General features: G+C 38.5%; 1 pseudogene; it reads left to right on the top strand.

The window, feature by feature from the left end:
* The first annotated feature begins 16,456 nt into the window (after positions 1–16,456).
* On the top strand, positions 16,457–20,451 carry LOC101326256 (14-3-3 protein theta pseudogene; annotated as a pseudogene).
* The last annotated feature ends 596 nt before the right edge of the window (positions 20,452–21,047 follow it).

Here is a 21,047-nt window from a genome sequence, read left to right as displayed (position 1 = left end):
CCTGAAGTTCATTTGGTAAGCAATGGGGAACTACCAGAGATGTTTCAGCAGAGGCAGAGGTAATGGGGTGAAACAGTCTCAGTAAAGCATTATTTGCCTAAGATTTGTTTGGCAACTATAGATGAAAAGAATTTGGTGGCAAAAAGACACTTGAGGCCAGAAAAACAGGTTGGAGACCTGAACTAGGGTGGTGGCCCTAGAAATGGAGATGAGTGGAGATAGATTTTGAGAACAATGAGGAAGTAAGTTCAATAGGTGGTGGTGAGGGAGAAGTGGTTGTCAAAAATGACTAGAGTTTCAAGCATGAGTTACTGGGAGAATGGTGATGCTATTCAAAGAAATCAGGAAGTCAAAAAAAGGAACGGTTTGTGTGAGGCAAGACGTTGAGCTCAGTTCTTTACCTGTTAGGCATATAAATGGCTATACTCAAGGGGGAACTAACTAATTTTATAGCACTTACAAGAACTGGAGCCTAACAAATAGAAGATTGTGGTTATAGCTGGACTGGCTTTATACTGTCTCTTTGCAATATAAACGTAAAGGGGAAAATGAAAAATGCAGTCAGTATTTTAATTCGCTGTAGTTTCTCTCTAGACAAATCTAGCAGGAATCTGTAGCTTTTCTGTGGTCCATATATCACAAAGATAGCTCTTTTAAAGTGATATATATTTATTAAACGATTTGTATGTGTTATTTATTATGCTAAATTGTATGTCAGTTAATCCTGGCAACAGCACTTAGATATTATTATCTGGATTTTCGTAAGAGAAATCAAGGTACAAAGATGTTAAGTAACTTTTCCAAGTTCAAATAGGAAGTGATGGAATGACATTTGAAACCAGGTTCTGTGCGGTTTCAAAGTCCTTGTCTCATCTACTCTATATAACTAAAGTATTTATGTGCCTTTCCTCCCTTTTCCTTTTCACAGAATGAAAAGTGAATAGTGCCTTTTAGCATGAACTATTGGTCTTTATGATTGTATCCAGAGGTTCATTAATGCCGTCTTAGGAGATCTATCTTAGGAAAGGCTACTGCTCAGGGGGCTCTCCCTTTTTATTTTCCTTCCAGTTTTATTGAGATATAATTGACATACATCACTGAATAAGTTTAAGGTATACAGCAAAATGGTTTGACTTACATATATTGTGGTAATGTTTAGTTAGCGTCCATCATATCATATAGATAAAAAAGAAAGAAAAAAAAAGAAACAAAATTTTCCTTGTGATGAGAACTTTTAAGATTTACTCTCAACAACTTTTCTATATATCATACAGCAGTGTTAACTGTAGTTATCATGCTGTACATTACAGCCCTAGTACTTATTTATCTTGTAACTGGAAGTTTGTACCTTTTTAAAAATTTTTATTTAGTTTTTTAATTGAAGTATAGTTGATTTACAATGTTGTGTTAGTTTCATGTGTACAGCAAAGTTATTCAGTTATATATATATATATATATATATATATATATATTCAGTTTTTATATATATACAAAACTTTTATTTTTCAGGTTATTCTCCCATATAGGTTATTACAAAATATTGAGTATAGTTCCCTGTGCTATACAGTAGGTCCTTGTTTTTTATCTACTTTGTATATAGTAGTGTGTGTATGTTACTCCTAAATTCCTGATTTATCCCTCTCTTCCCCCTTTCCCCTTTGGTAACTGTAAGTTTGATATTCTATGTCTGTTTCTGTTTTGTAAATAAGTTCATTTGTATCATTTTTTTAGATTCCACATATAAGTGATATCATATGATATTTGTCTTTGTCTGACTTACTTCACTTAGTATGATAATCTCTAAATGCATCCATGTTGCTGAAAATGACATTATTTCATCCTTTTTGTGGCTAATATTCCATTGTATGTATATATACCACATCTTCTTTAACCTTTCATCTATCGATGGACATTTAGGTTGTAGAAGTTTGTACCTTTTGACAACCTTCCTCCAATTCCTCCTCCCCTGAACCGCCCCCCGACCCATAACCGCAAATCTGATCTCTTTTTCTATGAGTTTAGTGTTTTGTTTTTCAAGATTCTTCATTTAAGTGAGATCATATAGTATTTGTCTTTTTCTGTCTGACTTATTTCACTTAGCATAATGCCCTCAAGGTCCATCCATGCTGTTGTAGATGGCAGGGTTCCCTCAGTTTTTAATGGCTGAATAATATTCTTTTGTATGTATATACTGTAACTTCTTTATCCGTGCACTTATGGACAGACACTTAGGTTTTATCCATGTCTCAGCTATTGTAAATAATGCAGCTATGAACATGGCGATGCAGATATCTTCTTGAGTTAGTGCTTTTGTTTCCTTTGGATATATTCCAAGAAATGGAATAACTGGATTGTATTGTAGTTCTATTTTTAATTTTTTGAGGATCCTCCAAACTGTTTTCCTTGTGTCTGTACTTGTTTACTATCTCACCAACAATGCACAAGGGTTCCCTTTTCTCCACATCCTCACCAGCATTTTTACCTCTTATCTTTTGGATGATGGCTACTTTAACAGGCATAAGGTGATATCATATTGTGGTTTTAATTTGCATTTCCCTAATGACTAGTGATGTTGAACATCTTTTCATGTACCTATTGGCCTTTTGTATATCTTTTTTTGGAAAAATGTCTATTCAGGGCTTTTGCCCATCTTTTAATTGGATTATTTAGTTTTTTCATTATGGTTTTTTTGTTTTGGGGGAGATTTTTGGCTGTTGGGTTGTATGAGTTCTTCATATATTTTGGATAATAACCCCTTATCAGAGATCTGGTTTGCAAATATTTTTTTCCCATTCCATGGTTGCCTTTTTACTTTGTTGATTGTTTCTTTTACTATGAAGAAGCTTTTTAGTTTTATGTCATCCAACTTGTTTATTTTTGCTTTTGGTGACATATCCAAAAAATCATTGCCAACACCCATGTCAAGGAACTTTTTTCCTATGTTTTCTTCTAGGAGTTGCATGGTTCAGGTCCCATGTTTAAGTCTTCAATTCATTTTCAGTTAATTTTTGTACGTGGTGTAAGATAGGAGTCTATTTTCATTATTTTACATGTGAATATCCAATTTTACCAACACCATTTATCAAACAGACTCTTTTCTCCACTGAGGCACTCTCTTTCAACTACTATAATGGGCAACTACTTTCCCCATTGGAATGATAATTCCTGTCCCTTACTTAAGACTGAGAGCACTATTAAGTAACAAAATTAATTTAACTGTAATACCACAACTTAAGAAGAGCAGATATAATAGTTTTAAATGTAGCTATAGTAAATACTGTCATTAAAAAATAATGAAGAGCTAGATAAGTTCCTCTGAAACCACTTTATTTATTTTTTATTTTTATTGGAGTATAGTTGATTTACTATGTTGTGTTAGTTTCTGCTGTACAGCAAAGTGAATCAGTTATACATAAACATATATCCACTCTTTTTTAGATTCTTTTCCCATATAGGTATTACAGGGTATTGAGTAGAGTTCCCTGTGTTACACAGTAGGTCCTTATTAGTTATCTGTTTTGTATACAGTAGTGTGTATATGTCAATCCCAATCTCAGTTTATCGCCCCTCTCTTTCCCCCTGATAACCATAAGTTTGTTTTTTACATCTGTGACTCTATTTCTGTTTTGTAAATAACAAAACATTTGTTATTGGGGGGGATTGTTTCATTTGTACCATTTTTTTAGATTCCACATATAAGCGATATCATATGATATTTGTCATTCTCTGTCTGACTTATTTCACTCAGTATGACAATCTCTAGTTCCATCCATGTTGCTGCAAATGGCATTATTTTGTCCTTTTTTATGGCTGAGTAATATTCCATTGTATATATGTACCACATCTTTATCCATTCCTATATTGATGGACATTTAGGTTGCTTCCATGTCCTGGCTATTGTAAATAGTGCTGCACTGAACATAGGGGTGCATGTATTTTTTTTGAATTATGTGAAACCAGTTTAAATTTAGACAAATAGCAGAGAATGACCTTAACAGCAAGTCTGAGCATTCAAGTATGGAGATCTTTCTCTACATAAGGGAAGATAGAGGATGCCTAGTCTTGGAAATTAACGTTGTGGTTGAATGCTCCCCCAGAGTGTAATGAGCAGAGAACCAAGAAATACACGCCTGTGCTACATTTGTTACATGCACGGCCTGGCACTTGATGAGTGTTCCATGAATGTAAGTCCCTTTCCCTTTTGCATTTTACAAAATATTTCCACACATCTCATTTTGTTTACTCTATATATTGAAAAGAAAATCCCAAGGAATAAACTGTTATCATTCTCATTGTACCAGTACGTAAGAATCTTTACATGCTGAAGCTGAAAATGACTAGACGATTCTGCAGTTTGGTGTCTCTAGCCTCAATGTTCTGGGTTTGCACTCTCCCTGTAGGAATTGATCATGTGTTTCTCTGCCCATTGAGTTGTGATAAGAAAGATTTTCCTGCTTGGAGTCCAAACTGAGCATGGATCCCACATAAATAAAGACCCATGACACTTTTTTTGGGGGGTTGGTTTTGTTTGTTTGTTTGTTTGTTTTTGGACACACCACACGGCTTGTGGGATCTTAGTTCCCTGACCAGGGATCAAATTCGTGCCCGCTGCAATGGAAGCACAGAGTCCTAACCACTGGACCACCAGGGAATCCCCCCATGACACTTTTTGCCATTGAACTGAGCTGAGGACCCTACTGACTGTTAATCCCTTTATCCCAGGTTTGAGTGGGTGACATTTTGTATTACAAAGGTATACATACCGGTGCTTAATTTGAGAGAGTTTCAAAGAAAGTCTCATGGAAAGTCTCAGACATGAGGTGGAGTTTCTAGACCTGACATCATTGTATTAACATAAGTGAAAAAGAGCTTTGAAGACATGAAGAAAGCAAAAGCATGACACGACCATATCGCACAAAAGAGGTGGGTCTGCCAACAGCATGAAGAGAAACTGGAAGGAGACAAATTTAACTAGATTTTCAAAGTTCAGATGGTAGGGGATGTTGACCGGGAAGATTATAAATTTTGACTATAACCTATTTAAGAAGCATTTGGTTCTTAAGAAGGGAGAAACTATTTACAAGTAAAACCAACATAATCTTGCCTAAGACATGGTTTTGTGTCTTTACTTCAGGTTCCTTCATTTTGCGAAAAGGAAAGAGTGTTGCAGGAAAGAGAGTGGGGCACGAGAGGATGGCCATGTCCCAGGTCTCAGGTGAGTCCCGAGATGGCTACCAAGTGTGGATTCTTGGCTTCGTGCAAGAAAGAATTCAAGAATGAGCCACAGTAAAGAGAAAGAAGACTCATTCAGGGAGAAACACACTCCACAGACAGAATGTGGGCCATCTCGGAAGGTGAGAAAGGCACCGTGATATGGGGTTGTCAGTTTTTATAGGGGTGGGTAATTTCATAGGCTAATGAGTGGGAGGAGTATTCTAGCTATTTGGGGGAAGGAGTGAGGATTTCCAGGAATTGGGCCACCACCCACTTTCGACCTTTTGTGGTTGGCCTTGGAACTGTCATGGTGCCTGTAGCTGTGTCATTTAGCTTGTTGATGTGTTACATTGAGCGTATACTGAGGCTCAAGGTCTAGTGGAAGTCTGGGACCTATTTGGCTCTAATCAGTTTATGTCTTGTCCTCAGGCTATGTCTTTCTTTCAAAGGTTGTGCCCTTGCCCCCTTCCTGTCTCAAGGGGAGGAAAGCATAATGACTAACTAACTCGGGAAGAGTGACCCCCAAAACAGTACAAGCGAATTGTTCTTCCCTTGACTAGTGTTTGACAAGAATCCTAGAAACCAGGAAAATTTCCTTACTGTATTAAATTCAGACCCTTAACAATCAGAATAATTAACCTGAGTATCATGAGATGGTTGAGTAAAGCCCCCTAATCTCCTTTATATAATCACCTATAAAAAACAGAATGGCATTTTGGGTAAGCCAGAATACCTGCAACACAAATTTAAATACACCTGTATTAGATCCAGTACCTAATATCATCACTAACATCTATATTCTATTTTTCATTCAATAAATATTTATGAATTCCCTACCATATGCCAGACACTGAGGATACAGTATTTACAAGACAGATATGATCCCTGACCCCATGGAACTCGCAGTCCCCTGGGGAAAACAGGCATTAAATAAATAATTGCATTTATTTTTACCTTTATAACTTTGTAAAAAATGAACAAATATTTTTTGAAGTTTTATGCTGGGTGTAGGAGATACAAAGATAGCTGTCTACAAGGAAGTTTATAGAACCCATAAGATCTGAAAATCCTATTTTAGAATATGGCATGGTGAAGGACTGAACATAAAGACCCTGATCCAATAGTTCTATGTCTAGGACTTGTCCTTATGTGTTAACATGAGATCTGGATTTTAAAAAAGAATTCCCTTGCATTATGGTTTAAGCCTCTTTAAGGCAATGTAACTAGAGGCAACAGTAAACTGATCATACTGCCCTCAGACAACATCGGAGGGACTATTTCTGAGTCATCAGACAAATACAATAAAAACATATCCCTCTCAAGTCCATCTCTCTAAAAATAGACCAGGACAGTCTCAAAGCACATATTCCTCCATTGATATGTACTTAGAACTTTTAGATTTCTGGTCCCAATTTTGGAACTATATGGTCATTCATTGCACCTATTAGCTGACAATCATTATTTCAAGAAATCCAAACGCCAGAACTGGTAATGGTCCTACTAGGACTGCAGTGATGTGAGGTATAATATTTTTATGTAATAATTTTAATCATAAATAACCTAAAAATTCACTCTGGGCTCCTCCAATTAAAAGAAAAGTATAAAACTCAAATAATATTTCCTAAAACATTCCATGGTCTCCCAAATTTGGAAATGTGTATTTAAATAAAATTAAAAAATTTAAACAAATGTTCCATGGAATGCTTTTGTTAAAAATTGGTGGAATCAAGAGAGAAAAGTGATATATGCATAGTGTGCCAATAAACTGGCTTTCTGAAAACAGAAACAAAGACGAAATTCTGATTTGAAGTCTTTGTTGACTTTTTTAGTATGAGTACTCGCACCATGGCCAACTTCAAGCTACCAACCTGAAATTGCAGAACGTACAGTTGTGGAGAGATGTGCACAATCAGCTCAAGAGCCTGGGTAAGCCAGCTCCAGCACCCACTGGCTGTTCCTGAGGGAAAAAATAAATATTAATTTATTTTCTGTCAAAGAGGCCAAAGACTCCATCTTTTCTGATGTAGTTCCTAGAATATCCAATTTGGGGAATTGTACTTAATGTTGGTTCTAATACTATATAAAACTAAAGATTCCTTTTATAAGCCTTTTCAATGCTGCACACTTTGATGTGATTTAGGTTTAAACATAGCAACCAATTTTCCCTAATGAGAAATATAGATAAAGATGTGAATGTTTATTAGTAAGACAGTGACATTAAAAAGATTTGTGCTACTTGGCAGTAAAAGCATTTCTATTCCTTTGGTTGAAGTAAATTTATAGCACTCTCCATGAGTGTCCACCAGATGGCAGACATTTCACAGCAACTTTACAAATAAGGCGCATCTGCATTTCTGCAAGGCTGAACAATAATTTTTGAAGATGCTAAAGGAAATAACGAGCACATTTGGATAAACAGCAATACATGCAGGAGCACATTTGCAACTTGGATTATACTCTTATTTTTCCCCTCTGTTTGGGGTTCCAGAGGGTATTATCCAACTGATCTTTCCTGATATTTTCATTCACGGAAACCTCTGAACTTGGCTAAAACGGAACTTTTGATCTTTCCCTCGCCTCCAATTCCACTTCTCTTTCAGCCTTTTTTTCCAGCTGCTCTTTGCAGAAACCTGGAAATCATCCTTGATAATTTCACTTTTGTTATCTTCCATATCTAATCTGGCATCAAATTCTACTGATTCTTATCTATCTTATCTATCTATAGCCTCCTAACTCATCTTCTTTCTTCTTTCCTCTACATAACAGAAACAGCATTGTTTTTAATATGTAAATCAGAACATGTTAGTCTCCTCTTTTTTTTTTTTTTTTTTTTTTTGCGGTATGAGGGCCTCTCCCTGTTGTGGCCTCTCCCGTTGTGGAGCACAGGCTCTGGACGCGCAGGCTCAGCGGCCATGGCTCACGGGCCCAGCCGCTCCACGGCACATGGGATCTTCCCGGTCCGGGGCACGAACCCGTGTCCCCTGCATCGGCAGGCGGACTCCCAACCACCGCACCACCAGGGAAGCCCGTTATTCTCCTTTTTAAATCCTTCAATGGCTTAAATAATATTTTTTTCTTTAACTATTGACTTATTTTCCTTTAAAGTAATTTACTTTTTACTTATTGTAGTAAAGTCTCAGAATGAACTAGTAAATGTGAGCAGATAAAAGGCAAAGCAATAAACTACAAAATCCCACTACTTGGGATACAGCTACTTGGTTCTGTGGTGTAGTGCAGATGCTCCCAACAGAAAATAAGTTGTTACTTCATTGTCCTCAGGGTCATAATCTACATGCCACCTACTACAGGAAAATTATCTGCTTGTCTACCTCAGGGAGATGAAAGGCAGATCTTAAGATCCTATTTTGAAGGATATAAAATCTCTTGAGAGAAACTGTGATAGGAAATTTGATATGATGGTTAGATCTGAAGACAATAATATTAAGTGCTTCTGATTAGAAAATGTTGAGATAAATCTGCTTCAGCCCCTTGGGAGGATTCTTCAATGTTTTGGCTATCTACAGCTATGTAACAAACGTGCCTCAACTCAGTAGCATGGAATAATTGTTTATATTTTATTATTATCTCTCATAGTGTTGGGGGCTGACTGGGTCCGGCTAAGCCTAGTCTCCTGGGGTTGCAGTCAGACTGGCTGGGGCTGGAGTCATCTTGAGGCTTCCTCATCCACATGCGTGTAGAAGGATGTGGGCTGTTGGCCGGGACCTCAGCAGGGGCTTTTGACTGGAACATGTATGCATGGCCTTTCTTTGTGGCCTGGGCTTCCTCAAAATAACTGACTGATGTGGGAACATAAAGGTCTAGCCATCTTGGCCCAACCTGGGACAGCTCTGGAGAGTCATTCCAGCTCCAGAGCTCCCTGTGGCATCAGCCAAGGCTGTCATCAGGACTGCATCACAGTTCGACTTCTCCCTCTGTCCACTCCAGCTTCCTTCCCTACCCTTCTCTTCCATTACACAGGTGCTAATCCCAAGGTACTCCTTAACGAACATCATGCACACTCATTCAGTCTTCAAGTCAGTTCCTGGGGAACCCAGCTTGCAACAACACCGGGACTGTAAACACAGTAAGGAAGGCTAGCTGGTGAGAGCTAAATGAGCTGTAACCATACGACGGCAGTCAGTGTTGGTGCCAGAACTTCCATCTGGGGACATGGGGAGCAGTATTGTCTTTTGTGTACTTGTGTGTGTTTGAATATATGGGGGGTTGGGGGGAAGGGAATTCACTTTGGGGACTTATTTCGAAGTTGCTTATCTAAAAGTATACTATAACTTAGATTGTATGTTTATTTGTACGGCTTATCTGGGCAGCTGATGGAGATGTAGGGATGAGAAGAAAAGTCCCTGCATGCACATACACATCCCCCCACCGCAGCTACTCTTAGGATGACCACCCAAGTTTGGCTGAAAGAGTTGAGACATTCTCCGGCAAGTCTTGTAAAGAGCTGAGGCGCTTAGCATTGTTGTTGGTGTTTTGTGGCCAAAGATGAGCAAGAGACTCGTTATGGTGAAGAACCAGAGCCTGCAGTGTCAGGGCTGGTGGAGGGCACAGGAATCAGTGCACTCACTGCTTAAACTAGGATCGTCCGGTAGGAAGATCCACTCGATCGCTTTAAGAAGCTTGTTGGAGACTGGGAATCAACCAAAACTCAGAGCTTCAAAACCCATTATCTCCCAAATATTAGCATGGCTTACTCCCTTCATTTTTTTTTTTTTTTTTTTTTAGATTTTTGTCAAGTGTCACCTTTTCAAAGAGGCTTCCTTGACCATTCACTCTATTTAAACTAGCACTTCTATCACTCTCTCCCTTTATACTGCTTTTATTTTCCTTTATGTTGCTTATGGCCACCTGACATAAATTTATGCACTTTTTATTGACAATCTTTCTCACTAGAATATAGTCTGTAGAAGGGGAAAGAATTTGTCTATTTTGTTGATTACTGTATACCAAGAACCAGACAATAGCAAGAACTTAATAGGTATTTGTTGATTGAAAGAATAATGGGCATTTTCTTGAGTAATCAAAATTTTTCCAATTCTCTATCTTCTGGTAGAAATTCCAAACTCCCCCAGAGATGGAAAGCATAGGCAACAGCAACTTTTTACTGAATGTTTCCTAAATGACTTTTATTTCATATTTGCGAACTTAACAAAAGAGAGTACTATGATAAAATAGGTAGAAGAAAATAGATCATTCGGGTAAAAATCAAATATCCATACTCATCCTTGGGTAAATTGAAAAGTGCTGCTTCTCCCCTGGTTCTCTCCTTGGCTCTTCTCATAAAACAAAATAAGGCCATAGCTTCTCAGTGCTTATAAGCTTGAAAACACACTTTCAACTTTTTAGTGGAGATTTTGTTCGACTCAGAATTACATTTAGCACATGAACTTGTTTCTTCCAAATAAATTAGTTGAAATGGAAACATTTCAGTGCTGTCAGTGCTGTCCTGAAAACACCAACTGTCACAAACAGGTGCTGATAATGAGCCTGAAATGTATTGATACAGAGTACATTATATTTACAATATAATAGGGTGACTTTACCTATGAAATATATAAATGCAATCACCTGGGATAGAATCATTTTTCAAGAATTTGCCTATGAGTTGGAGAGGCATCCTCCAGAGTCCTGGGAACTGCCCTCTTTCTCCATATTCTGGAAATTTGGGGCTTACATTCTCAATCCATATAAAGATATATTTTTCCTAAACTTGAACACTCTTCCCCTCTCTCATCCTGGGGACCAAAGTAAGCCAATGAGACTTATTCCCTGGAGATTTGGAACTGGGACCGAAGATTTCAACTGTCTTAAATTCTAGGGAGGGAGTTGTTGATGGTGATATTTTCTGCCCCATGGTCTGGAGAACAGAGATAGCCAGTATGCAGGAGCAAAGAAAGATGGAGATCTGAAGGGGAAGCAGAGACTTAGGATGGAGAGCCTCTCCTGATTTCCCAGTGGTGCTTGAGCCCTGGTTCCAGTTGACTATCAGGGTCCTGCTACATCTCTGCCCTTGGGTTCTGTGAGACAATTTAATTCCTCACAGCAAGTTCCTTTCTTCCCCCTTTGTGTAGCTTAGTTGGCTCTCTATCAGTTGCCACCAAAGATTCTAACAAACATGCTTTTTAAAAGTAAGTTTTAGGCCTTGCCATTTTCTCTCTAACTGCCCCCGATTTTTCAGAAAAACAAAGAGGAAAAGAGGTTCTTTCTTCTCTTACAGAGAAGCAGACACTGTTCAATAACATGAAGGTTAGGGTTAGGGTTTCTGTTTGTATGTTTGTTTGGCCACTACATGTGGCTTGTGGAATCTTAGTTCCCTGACTAAGGATTGAACCTGCGTCCTCAGCAGTGAAAGCATGGAGTTCTAACCACTGGACCACCAGGGAATTCCCAAGGTATTTCTGATAAAGGGTTGAATCTAGGATGTTCACAAAAGTACCAGTCTTACTTTCCTGTTCAGTCTGGAGACACCTGTAAAAATATATAAACTTGAGGAGAAATTGCTGCTGTGTCCTTTGAAAAGTTCCCTATGACCTTCACCAGCCTGCAGTTCTAATTGGTTATCCTAATAATTTGCTCCCTAGTAATTATTTATTTATTTTTGCGGTACGAGAGCTTCTCACTGCTGTGGCCTCTCCCATTGCGGAGCACAGGCTCCGGATGCGCAGGCCCAGCGGCCATGGCTCACGGGCCCAGGCGCTCCGCGGCATGTGGGATCCCCCCGGACCGGGGCACGAACCCGCGTCCCCCGCATCGGCAGGCAGACTCTCAACCACTGCACCACCAGGGAAGCCCCCTAGTAATTATTTTAAAACTGACATCTCTACTTTTTAAAAGGTAACTAAGTATTTATGACGTTTCTTTGTTAAGCCAGGAGAAGAGTTTTAGAATGTCCTTTTTTCTCCCTTTGTGCACAAATGAATAGCACACCTCTGACTTTTCTCACTCAAACAAATAGCTGAGAGCTTTTGTCTCATTAACTGGGACTAGTCAAGGTTGCAACTACTTCCTATTTTAAACCCATTCTTATCACTAACATCCAGTTTATTTTAATACTGGGGAAAATATTTGAATCCCATGGGTCTTTATTTCCTATTATTTCCCAAACAATATTAAAAGATGAGGGTTTTCATTTCTGTAATGTAAACTTACTGCTTATCAGGATCCTAGGGGCTGAGCATGAGTGCTACTTGAAGAAAAAATAATTTGGTATTTGAGGTCTCTTAGGGAAGCAGAAAACGCTCTGTAGAATCATTTTGTGAGGAAAACAAACCCACTTTTTGTTGCATGTCCAAATAATATTTATCTTATCTGGTGTGCTTGAGTGGTGTCTCCCAGATTTTAGAGTTCTGCTTGGTTCCAGGGTTGTTTGATACATAGCCCAGGTCTGAGCAACACAAAGTGAGAAAGGGGACTAACAAGTTGCTGGTGAATTGGAACCTTGTATCTTTGATGAAATTAGGCCAGGGTATCCCTTAAACTAAAGATGCCTAGGATTTCCTCAAATGTTTGTTTTTTTTGCCATGTTTGTGCAAAAAAATGGGCTTTGCTTTCTCTCTTCTTCATTACTCTTGGTCCATACTGAGTCACCTACCTATCACATTTCTGCCAGGCAATTAAAGCACAAGATATTGTAATATATGTGGGGAAATCTTGGTTTACACATTATATACACAAAGGTAATCTGATTCACAAGCTCTAATTTCTTCATTGTCTTCCAATCCATATAGAGAACTCTCTTTACTTTTCCTGATTTCTTAGGAAGTGAGATTTCTTTCCTTCATTGTTTTTCTAAGTTAACTTTTGCGTTCAGAATGAAGTTATTTTACGGCAGCTTGTAACCTCCTATATATTTATATTCTTTTAGTCTCTCACTCATTGAAGCTTCTCATAACCAGTCCCTCATTTGCCCGGGCATGCAGGCTCTGGACAATTCCCTTGATTTTTTCCTTTATAAAAACAATTTTCCATTTGTTGGATTCTCAAGGCCACGTTGCTAGTAGATGAGAAAGCCAGAATTCAAAACCAGGCTGTCTCTTTCTTGAGCCTGGAATCAGTCAGTGTAGCATATTTACTGAAGAATGGACATGGGATGGGGATGAAGCATAGGACTGAGGATAGGAGAGAGGTTCCAGTACCCTTGTTCCAAACACCAGTCCAAGGCTCCTCATGGAGTGGGTAGGGTACCATAGGCATGTCAATTCCAAATCTCTATACTTTCTTCTTGTACACATTTAGGTCCTCATGAAAATAGAATTTTTAGGTAACCTATTTTTCCAAAGTTCCAAAAGTAAGGCATGCAGATTGATACCCACCTCCCAACCCAGCAAACACACTCAAGAACATGTGTGTGCGTGTGCGCGCGCACACACACACACACACACACACACACACACACGTCAATTCTCTATATGTAATTAGCACTTTAAAAACTTCCAATGTGCAAACTTCTGTCATTGTCAGTTCTTTCCCTCCCAGGTCTTCCCAGTTCCTGCTTATTTCTTCCAGTAATACTTACATACCTGTTTCAGTTACAATTGCTCTGTAAAAAAACACACCAACTTAGTGGGGTAAAACAACAATCATTTTATTATTTCTTAAGGTTTCTGTGAGTCAGCCTGAAGGACTCTCATGCTAGTGACATCAGACAGTGACTGAAGCTGTAGCAGCAGATCGGGGCAGGGAGCAAGGTGGACTGAAGCACCTAGGAGCTGGATGGTCATCTCTCCTTCTTCAAGTAGTTTCAGGGCAGCGGCTGCCACAAGTAAGTGCTCAGTAAATGGTAGCTCTGAAAATTATTAGCTCCATGGAAAAAACCAAAGTGGTTTTTAAAAAATATTTATTTATTTACTTATTTGGTTACATTGGGTCTTAGTTGTGGCATGCGGGATCTTTTGTTGTGGCGCACAGGCTTAGTTGCCCCGCGGCATGTGGGACCTTAGCTCCCTGACAAGGGATTGAACCTGCATCCCCTGCATTGGAAGGCAGATTCTCAACCACTGGACCACCAGGGAAGTCCCCCCAAAGTGTCTGAAGATGGGATTTTTTTCTATCTCCACAGAAAATAATTGGGTAAATGTTACCCAGCTTGTGAACTTTTGTTTTTGTCGTTATTAATTAGCATTCATATAACTTAATGCTCTTAAATGGCCTGACAGTAATTTATTTGTAAGTTTAATACCACTCCTGACAGAAGGTAGGTGCTACAACAATGCAGAAATAAGGAGAGCATAATTAAAAGAGCATATTAAAGATACAAGTAATTTGAATTACTCAAATTATGAATCTGAACACTGAACTAAAACCGTGGGCTGATGGTGGAGGGAGATATTCTTCTTCCAGCCTTACTGGCTACCATGACATTCCCTCACCTGTTGTACATGGATATCCCTTCAGAGAAGGCCTGGAATTGCTTCGTTTCCACCTAAGAATTTTACAATATTCATCTAGTGTCTTCAAATCTTTACAAGGTATTACATGCTGTCTCAAAGATTTATAAGTGCTGTTGACTGAATGTTTGTGTTCCCTCCAAAATCCATATGTTGAAGCCCTAATCCCCAATGTGATGGCATTGGAGATGGGGCCTTTGGGAGGTAATTAGGTTTAGATGAGGTAATGAGGTGGGGTTCTCATGATGGGATTAGTGCCCTTATACGAAGAGGTCAGAGAGTTACTAGCCTCCCCATATGAGGATACAACAAGAAGGCAACCATCTGAAAATCAAGAAGAGGGACCTTTCTAGATACCAAATCTGCCAGCACCTTGATCTTGAACTTCCCAGCCTCTAGAACTGTGAAAAATAAATGTCTGTTGTTTAAGCCACCTAGTCTATGGTATTTTAACTGCCCAAATTGACTAAGACAATAAGGAAATTAAATATTTAGATTTAGAAATGCATTTTTCCATAGAAAACTTGATTTAAATAATAATTCACTTCTGAGGGGAGGCCACTAACTGAATTCATAATGTAGTTGAAATAGCAAATATTTTTAAATGAAAAGGCAGTGTTTTAAAAACTGTTGGAATATTGTTTTTCAACAAAACAGGAAAAATAAGCATTAGTCTGTGGCTCAGGAGCCCTGGGTTCAGTCTTCTTCTCTCTACTGTCTGGCTATGTGAATCTAACCAGGTCATTTTACCTCTCCAGCCCTCAATTTCTTCATTTTGTAAAATTAAAGAGTAAAGGAGGTTGCAATAAAAGCATACTTTAAAAAATGTTCTTCCCATTCCTATACCCTCTAAAAGGAACTGAAAGAAGCTAGTTAGAGAGGGAGACTCTATCTACACTGAGACTAAGAAAGACTCTAACCTCATATACAAACTGTAAAGAACTTTATCCACAAAGAGCATCACTAAAAGTAAGCTAGCCGAGAAGCCAGGTTCTGTTGCTCCTGGACAAATGCAAACTATGGAGATGAGACTGAGGCACCTCTAATCCTACCCAGTTTAGGGGAATGAGGGCTTCAAAGGATGAGTGGGGTTCAGAAAAGATAGCAGACTTCCTGCTTTGAGTCATTCCCTGCTAAAAGTCTCCAGGAGGTAATGGCATGTCCAGAAATTCTATTTAGGGTAAATTAGAGGCTGCAGACTGGTTAGAAGAGAAACCGTAAAGCTGATTTTGCAAAGCACTGTATATCAGTCAGACTGAGGGAATGTCAAAGGTCAACATCAAAGAATTGGGGAGGGGGACACCGATGAAATTGTGGGACCAGGGTACTTCAGCTCTGCCATTGCCAAAAATAATGAGACAGGAGGAGGAAAGCTTGAATAAAGGAGAAATTTATTATTATTTTTTCTTCTTAGAAACTACTTGGAGGGTAGTAGAGGGAAAACATTGAAGACCCAAGCTCAGAGCAACTGACAGCTGTGCCATCCTTTCTGTCTCACTTGGTGTCCTTAGGGAATTAGGATCACGGAAGTCTCAAAGTTAACCTATCTTGTAGTTTATTCTTGTCTAATGACTGGACGGAGAGTTTTGCAGGTTTTGACAGGGCTCAACAAAATAATTCTTACTGGTAAAGGCAAAGAGTGAAACCAGAGTTCCAGCCCCATCAGGGTTACCACTTTGGCAACTGGTATGAGCAATAGCACAGCTGTTACTCTCTTTGTGTGCAGTGGATGGATGTGTGTGAGACCTCTGGACACCCAGCTGAAACTTTGGTTACTCTGACGAAACCACAGCTCTGACTGAAAAGAAAGATGAAGACCCACTAGAGCTAACCAATGAGAATGTAACCTACTCTGGGAGGTCTACATGAACATCCTTGAGGCCCCAGGTCCACCTGGAGAGTCATCTTGAGCTTTGAGCAGAAAACCAACACCTCTGACAAGAAATTGAAGCTGATTAAGAACTATCGGGAAAAAGTAGAGTCTGAACTGAGATCCATCTGCACCACTGACCTGAGATTGTTGGATAAGTACATAATAGCCAGTGCAGCTAATCCAGAAAGTAGTCTTTTATCTGAAAATGGAGACGACTTCCAGTACCTCTCTTGCTTAAGTTGATGATCAAAAACAAACTATAGACAATTCCCAAGGAGCTTACCAAAAGGTATTAGATATAAACATGAAAGAGATGCAATCTACACGCCCAATCCACCTTGGACTGGCTCTGAGCTTTTCTATACTTTACTCTGAGATCCTAAATAACCCAGAGCTTGCCTACACACTGGCTAAAACGACTTTTGATGAAGCCATCATAGAACTTGATGCACTGAATGAAGACTCATACAGAAATATCCTTATCATGCAGTAGCTTAGAGACAACCTAACACTATGGACATCAGACAATGCAGGAGAAGAGAGTGACGTCAGAAGACGCAGAAAGCTAAATGTATACAGAGTGTCATCATTTTTTCCTTCAAGAAAACTTTTTACCCATCTCCATTCCTCATTCCACGTGGATTCTCTGTAGCAAAGAAACCCATTCAGTGTATAGAATCAAAGGTTTGAAATTTTACAATGTATGGACAACATTTCTTAGAGTAAGTGTTTTACTTACATAGATCAATCTCATAACCGTCTCTTCCTCAGATGTAAATGACAGCTTTAAGTGTTATATAGAATAAAATGGACATTTTAAAACTAGGAAGGGACTTTCCTGGTGGTCCAGTGGCTGAGACTCTGCACTCTCAATGCAGGGGGCCTGGGTTTGATCCCTGGTCAGGGAACTAGATCCCACAAGCCACAACTAAGACCCAGTGCAGGCAAATAAATTTTTTTTTAAAATTGGAAAAAATGGAATGTAGGACAGAATTCCACTGACATAGGACTCCTAGAAGGAGAATAAGATTATAGGGAAGGTACTGAGTCAGAGGGTTCCCTCTGCTGGTCAACAGGTGGCAATAGAGTAGCTTGGATGCCAACTGAAATAAAAGGCAGAAATAAATATTCAGAATAAAGGCAGTCTTTGGGAGAATGTATGGGGAAAGAGTGTGACTGGTTGTTTATATCTGAATATGTCTTATCTCTCTAAACTGTTCATTGCTTGAAGTACAACTAAAAGTTGTACTGAACCTTTTTGTGCCTTGGTTTCCTCCCTGTAAAATGGATATAAAAGTGATGCCTGAGAAGGCAGAGAGCAGAAGCAAGAAGAACTACAGTCCTGCAGCCTGTGGAACAGAAACCACATTCACAGAAAGATAGACAAGATGAAAAGGCAGAGGGATAAGTACCAGATGAAGGAACAAGATAAAACCAAAGAAAAACAACTAAAAGAAGTGGAGATAGGCAACCTTCCAGAAAAAGAATTCAGAATAATGATAGTGAAGATGATCCAGGACCTCGGGAAAAGAATGGAGGCAAAGATCGAGAAGATGCAAGAAATGTTTAACAAAGACCTACAAGAATTAAAGAACAAACAAACAGAGATGAACAATACAGTAACTGAAATGAAAACTACACTAGAAGGAATCAATAGCAGAATAACTGAGGCAGAAGAACGGATAAGTGACCTGGAAGACAGAATGGTAGAATTCACGGCTGCGGAACAGAATAAAGAAAAAAGAAGGAAAAGAAATGAAGACAGCCTAAGAGACCTCTGGGAAAACATTAAACACAACAACATTCACATAATAGGGGTCCCAGAAGGAGAAGAGAGAGAGAAAGGACCAGAGAAAATATTTGAAGAGATTAGAATCGAAAACTTCCCTAACATGGGAAAGGAAATAGCCACCCAAATCCAGGAAGCGCAGTGAGTCCCATACCAGATAAACCCAAGGAGAAACACGCCGAGACACATAGTAATCAAATTTGCAAAAATTAAAGACAAAGAAAAATTATTGAAAGCAGCAAGGGAAAAATGACAAATAACATACAAGGGAACTCCCATAAGGTTAACAGCTGATTTCTCAGCAGAAACTCTACAAGCCAGAAGGGAGTGATACACTTAAGTATATAATGATAAAAATGATATACTTAAAGTGATGAAAATGAAGAACCTACAACCAAGATTACTCTACCCAGCAAGGATCTCATTCAGATTCGATGGAGAAATCAAAAGCTTTACAGACAAGCAAAAGCTAAGAGAATTCAGCACCACCAAACCAGCTCTACAACAAATGCTAAAGGAACTGCTCTAAGTGGGAAACACAAGAGAAGAAAAGGACCTACACAAACAAACTCAAAACAATTAAGAAAATGGTCATAGGAACATACATATTGATAATTACCTTAAACGTGAATGGCTTAAATGCTCTAACCAAAAAACACAGGTTTCCTGAATGGATACAAAAACAAGACCCATATATGTGCTGTCTACAAGAGACCCACTTCAGACCTAGGGACACGTACAGACTGAAAATGAAGGGATGGAAAAAGATATTCCATGCAAATGGAAATCAAAAGAAAGCTGGAGTAGCTATACTCATATCAGATAGAATAGACTTTAAAATAAAGAAGGTTACAAGAGACAAGGAAGGACATACACAATGATCAAGGAATCAATCCAAGAAGAAGATATAACAACTATAAATATATATGCACCCAACATAGTAGCACCTCAATACATAAGACAACTACTAACAGCTATAAAAGAGGAAATCGGCAGTAACACAATAAGAGTGGGGGACTTTAACACCTCACTTACACCAATGGACAGATCATCCAAACAGAAAATTAATAAGGAAACAGAAGCTTTAAATGACACAATAGACCAGATAGATTTAATTGACATTTATAGGACATTCCATCCAAAAACAGCAGATTACACTTTCTTCTCAAGTGCGAACGGAATATTGTCCAGGATAGATCACATGTTGGGTCACAAATCAAGCCTCAGTAAATTTAAGAAAATTGAAATCATATCAAGCATCTTTTCTGACCACAATGCTATGAGATTAGAAATGAATTACAGGGAAAAAAACACAAACACATGGAGGCTAAACAATACATTACTAAATAACCAAGAGATCACTGAAGAAATCAAAGAGGAAATCAAAAAATACCTAGAGACAAATGACAATGAAAACACGACAATCCAAAACCTATAGGATGCAGCAAAAGCAATTCTAAGAGGGAAGTTTATAGCTATACAAGCCTACCTCAAGAAACAAGAAATATCTCAAATAAACAATCTAACTTTACACCTAAAGGAACTAGAGAAAGAAGAACAAACAAAACCCAAAGTTAGCAGAAGGAAAGAAATCATAAAGATCACAGCAGAAATAAATGAAATAGAAACAAAGAAAACAAAAGCCAAGATCAATAAAACTAAAAGCTGGTTCTTTGAGGAGACAAACAAAATTGATAAACCATTAGCCAGACTCATCAAGAAAAAGAGAGAGATGACTCAAATCAATAAAATTAGAAATGAAAACGGAGAGGTTACAACAGACACCACAGAAATACAAAGGATCGTAAGAGACCACTACAAGCAACTTTATGCCAATAAAATGGACAACCTGGAAGAAATGGACAAATTCTTAGAAAGGTATAACCTTCCAAGACTGAACCAGGAAGAAATAGAAAATATGAACAGACCAACCACAAGTAATGAAATTAAAACTGTAATTAAAAATCTTCCAACGAACAAAAGTCCAGGACCAGATGACTTCACAGGTGAATTCTATGAAACATTTAGAGAAGCGCTAACACCCATACTTCTGAGACTCTTCCAAAAAATTGCAGAGGAAGGAACACTCCCACACTCATTCTATGAGGCCACCATCACCCTGATACCAAAACCAGACAAAGATAACACAAAAAAAGAAAATTACAGACCAATATCACTGATGAATATAGATGCAAAAATCCTCAACAAAATACTAGCAAACAGAATCCAACAACACATTAAAAGGATCATACACCATGATCAAGTGTGATTTATCCCAGGGATGCAAGGATTCTTCAAGATACACAAATCAATCAGTGTGACACACCACATTAACAAATTGAAGAAGAAAAACCATATGATCATCTCAATAGATGCAGAAAAAGCTTTTGACAAAATTCAACACCGATTTATAATAAAAACTCTCCAGAAAGTGGGCATACAGGGAACCCACCTCAACATAATAAAGGCCATATACGACAAAGCCACGGCAAACATCATTCTCAATGGTGAAAAGCAGAAAGCATTTCTTCTAAGATCAGGAACAAGACAAGGATGTCTACTCTCACCACTATTATTCAACATAGTCTTGGAAGTCCTAGCCATGTCAATCAGAGAAGAAAAAGAAATAAAAGGAATCCAAATTGGAAAAGAAGAAGTAAAACTGTCACTGTTTGCAGATGACATGATACTATACATAGAGAATCCTAAAAATGCCACCAGAAAACTAGTAGAGCTAATGAATGAATTTGGTAAAGTAGCAGGATAC

This window comes from Tursiops truncatus, chromosome 11, assembly GCF_011762595.2.
Source record: "Tursiops truncatus isolate mTurTru1 chromosome 11, mTurTru1.mat.Y, whole genome shotgun sequence".
Classification (NCBI taxonomy): domain Eukaryota; kingdom Metazoa; phylum Chordata; class Mammalia; order Artiodactyla; family Delphinidae; genus Tursiops; species Tursiops truncatus.
The sequence above is the reverse complement of the archived record's forward strand: the minus strand, read 5'-3'. Positions and strand labels throughout refer to the sequence as shown.